General features: G+C 37.6%; 1 long non-coding RNA gene across 1 annotated transcript; it reads right to left on the bottom strand.

The window, feature by feature from the left end:
• Window positions 1-2,781: 2,781 nt before the first annotated feature.
• LOC149151220 (uncharacterized) lies at window positions 2,782-4,301 on the bottom strand. Its single transcript, XR_016263039.1, has 2 exons — window positions 3,173-4,301; window positions 2,782-3,003 (listed from the first exon to the last, which is right to left on the bottom strand). It is a non-coding gene; the product is annotated as an uncharacterized LOC149151220 (long non-coding RNA).
• Window positions 4,302-4,818: the final 517 nt, after the last annotated feature.

Raw genomic sequence — 4,818 nt, 5'->3', positions numbered from 1 at the left:
TCTAAATTGTTGGAACTCTAATTTACCTTTATACCTAAACAATAAACACTTTATGCAATTCACTTGGTTACTAGATAAAATTGAGGAAGCAAGTGTTCAAAGAGTAAACGTTCTTTATCTTGTAAGATAATTAATGTAGGTGATGAATAACATTGATTCAAGGAATAAGATAATGTAGGTGATGAATAACATTGATTCAAGGAATAAGCATGGTTTATCTTATAAGATGGTTGATCTAAATTGTTGGTTAGAGTGACCTTCACTGTGATGATACTCTAAACGTTCTTTATCTTGTAAGATAATTAATGTAGGTAATGAATAACATTGATTCAAGGAATAAGCATTGTTCATCTTATAAGATGGTTGATCTAAATTGTTGGTTACAGTGACCTTCACTGTGATGATACTCTTCCTTTCCTGCGACTTGAGTTGTTTTCAAACTCAACCTTGTCATTACTTGGATGTCATTTGGATACCATACCATAAAGATGAGGCTCAGTATTTCTTGTATACAGACTTCAGATTTCTACAGTTTTAGAGTGCTTCAGATCAGCATTCTTAGATCCACAAATTTTCAAGGAAAACAGGTGCCACATAACTCGGCCAAGTTATAGGGATATAATGTCACTGATACGCATTGTCCCACGGAGATTTAGTGCCTTTGATTTCTACTCGTTCTTATAGAAGCTCTTGAGCACGGGATGTGAGAGAGAGATGTGTGTCCAATCATTACTGCTCTTGCTCTCATAGGACTCGAATGAAGGTAAAATGATCATGTTTATAGATTCAATAGATTTGAACTTTGTTTCGAAGGAGGGAGGCACGGTCAAGTTACTCATCATAGAGATATCCACAGGGAGGAACTTTGAATCATAGAGATGCTTGTAACTTGGATCTCATCACATATATCTACATACCTTATCACATACCTCATCACATAAATGTGCGTCAAATGCTTTTTATTTAAGACTGCTCTGCAATTCTTTCTAGTTCTGATACTATGTTGAAATTCTGATGTAATGTTGAATTTCATATCATGATAATTATTGGTGATTGATTTATACATATTTTTTTATCAGTTACTTCTTTTATACTTCCGTTAGGATTAAAACAGTTGTGTTTTTTGGTTTATTATTATTAGTTTTTTTTATCATGGAGTATGATGTATTGATTTGTGGAATAAAGAAATATTGAATAAAGAAAAAAATTGTTTTCGGTGGTTGGAAAATTGTGGAAGCAATAACACCGGAGTAAAGGATGCTTGCTTGAATATGAGATGAATCAGGTTCAAATTTAATTTCCTAAAATAAAATATATGGATATATATTGCACACTTGGTGGGAGATAAAGACCCAAAGACCCAGAAGAAAATCATTGCAAAAAATAAAACAGGCTTTTGCTTTTAGGGAAAAGACAAAAAAACCTATAAATCCTAGGTTAAAGAGATAAGACGCTGCCAAAAAAAAATCCTTGAGAAAGATAATCTTAAATAGACATTATCAAGGATCAGTAGAGGTTACTGAAGCCCGGCAAGATCATCATAGCTCGGGGAAGCAGAAGTGATTTAAGGTTGAGTGGATTGGTGTTGCAAGCCCAAATTTTCCAGAATCAAGCTGCTGGTGTGAGGTTACTTTCGTTTTTATTAATTGGTGTGAGGTTACTATTTTTTATATTAATTAGAGTTGTTGGTTGTAGTTATATTATTTACTTTTATTTCTGGTTAATAAGAACTATTAGTAGTAAGCATATTAATATCCATTGTTGGTTTTGTTAATTGGACTGTTAACAGTGATAACCAAATTCTAGTATTTAAGGTTTCCTGTAGCATTCAAATAAATTTCGAGTTATGATGAGCCTTAAAGGAATAAATGTGGGTTGTTTTTATATATATTAGATGCATGCATATCTTATATAACTACATTAATATGAAGGCAGAGAAGAAAAGGAAGTAACGAATGTCATGGTCAACAGAAAATAATCACTCAGAGAGCTATAATTGAAAGCAGAAAAACTGTAAAACTAGCTTCTGGAATGCACTGTCTTTCACGAAGGATAACAATAGTTTCTTTGCTTAGATCAGATTAAGAAGCAATGAATAGGAAAGAGGAAGGGGGATGTTTCGCAGGAAACCACATGCATAATCTTGCATGTCGTTGTAACTTGTTGTATGGATGGAGAGGAAGATTATAGAATAATATTCAATTTGTGGTAAATTAATGAACACTATCATGGTAGAACATCATGCAAGGAACTCAACCACAACCATCAAGTATATCCTAAACAACAGAAAATGAAATGGCTTCCACCTAATTCATCCGTATAATCATTTGATAACATGAAGAATTTCAGCACTTATGTTTATTATCTACACTAAGATTTAATATACAATGGCAGCAAACAAGATTTGTTATCTACATTAAGATTTAATATAAAATGGCAGCAAACAAGATTTGGATAAGCCAGTACCATTAAATAACCAAGAAGGATCATTCCAGATACTGTAGTTACAAAATCATAATTACTGGGTGAACCATGGTCTATTGGTAGGAGAACTCAAGTTCTTTTAAATTAAACAAGATTACCACGCTAACTATAAAAAGAATGCTTTGTTATTTATAAAAAATATATAACAACTGAAGAATGATATTCCTGTATAATCGTAATTGAGCATGCAATAATTCAAATCCGGCTATACTTAATTAGCTGAAACCACAACATGCATTGGACAAGAGAAAGACTGTCAAAACGACAACACTTACAAAACAAAACACACACACACGCATATATATATATTGAATAATTATTGCCAGGTTTGTATCAGAACACAATGTCGAACGTTTACATAGAAAAACATTTAAGCAAAAAGAGTAGGAGATCCCAACTAGTCTCAAGCAAATATACACTAAATAAAAAGACAATGAATCGATATTGTTCCACCAAACTGCAGGAAGGCACTCTGAGGCCAAGCATGAATCACTGAACAGAGCAGTATCCCCTTTTCACCTGTAGACAATGGAAACCAACATTTCAACATAACAAACCAATTCTTGAATATGGAAAATAGAAGGAAGTGGCTAGAGCGAGACAATCACTAAAGTGTCACATTCATTGCTCCTTTGCAGACTAACCAGAAGAGAAGAGGGGTATAGTGACCTTGAAGCAAAACACATACCTACGAAGGGACGAACTATACTCTGTTCGAAATAGGAATCTAAACCCCTTTCGTCTTACCCTACGGGCCCAACAAGAAAGCAAGTACCCTAGACCCCGATTTCTCAAGTGCTGGAAGGTAACCAGAAGGTAGGAACATAACCAACATGGATAGCGCTAACCGTTAGTTAGTAAATGGAAAAATAGCAGTGTAAAGTCGTCAATGAAGTATGTAATTGGTCCAACGTGTACCTGCAAGCCCACGCAGCTGAGAGGTTAAGCATAGCATAAACTTTGATAGGAATATATGAATAACCAGTTTATGAAATATGAGGAGGAGACCACGGTTAAGGAAACAAGTTCCATTACCTGAGTTTAGACAATAAAGGACCAGATGCAAGCTAAACTTGCGAGGCAAAAGTCATGAAACATGTTAACTTACATAACAAGGTAGGGGGACTGTAGAAACAAGACTAGCAGGCCAAACTCCATAAATCAGTCACTTACCGTTGTAGGATGAGGAAGGAGGCCGGAGGCACAAATTGCGAGTCCTCCGTGTGAGATTACTAGTAGGAAGAAAAAAAAATACTTGCGGACCAATAAGATAGGAGGAACGTTCAGCGTTACCTGAGGCGAAGACGAAATGTTGTCGTAGATGGCAGGTCTGTGATGGGATCTTTAGCTTAGAAGAGGGGACCAACAGATCCTCTTCTCTACAACCACGAAGGGAAGACGTCACACTTGGCCATGAACTCAATAGAAACCCCGTGGCAGTAAACCAGAATGCGAGGTCGTCCTAGGGATAGGAAAACTCGAGTGCGGGATAAACCCTAGAGCCTCTAACAGCAGTATGTTCACAACAGACCATTGAACAGTGTAGGACAGAGGTCTCGCGGTGAATGAACTGGGTTCGAGCATAGGGAGGGTCACCAACAAGGTAGCACCAAATCCCTTCTCTGCGAAAATCCAAGCAGAGGAACAACAGAGCTTCTGAGGGTCGAGATAGGGTTTTGCAAGGAGTTAGGGTTTGGAGAAGATAGTGACAACCGTTGATGAGAACGCAATACATCAGAGCCGTTGATGTCCCTTTGGGAAAGTAAATGCAGAGACCAGCGTACATAGGTATGCCATCACGTGGGCCTGGATGATGTGGAAATCGGTGTGTGGAATGAACCCAGGGGTTGGGACATTTGTCACCTTTATGTGGGCACGCAGAGTAATTGCCAGGGTGTCATAGTGGTGGCCAGAGAAGAGAGAGTTGTAGGAGCGGAGTGCCTCCAAATCACATCGATGTGGAATTAACTAACTAGAAGTAAAATGCGAAAACCAATGTGTATGAACACTAAGGCTACTATGACAGCAAATTCCTATTTCCACCTCTATAGCATTATAAATGCCCTCTGACATGTGTCCTCTGACATGCGAGGGAAATAGCGCTGGCCCTCTGAGTGACAGCATGTGAAGAGAGAGGGCGAGTGTGGAGAGAGAGGGACAGTGTGTGAAGAGAGAGGGCGAGCATGGAGAGAGAGGGCGAGCGCTATTTCCCTCGCATGTCAGAGGGCATTTATAATGTTATAGAGGTGGAAATAGGAATTGCCACTCTGACATCCCTAGAATGAAGAAAATATAAACCTTTATTTCCAAGCATAGCTCATGATAGAGTATCTA

Source organism: Pinus tabuliformis, chromosome 9 (genome assembly GCF_031772625.1).
Source record: "Pinus tabuliformis cultivar Carrire ecotype Pingquan chromosome 9, CPIR1, whole genome shotgun sequence".
NCBI lineage: Eukaryota > Viridiplantae > Streptophyta > Pinopsida > Pinales > Pinaceae > Pinus > Pinus tabuliformis.
The sequence above is the reverse complement of the archived record's forward strand: the minus strand, read 5'-3'. Positions and strand labels throughout refer to the sequence as shown.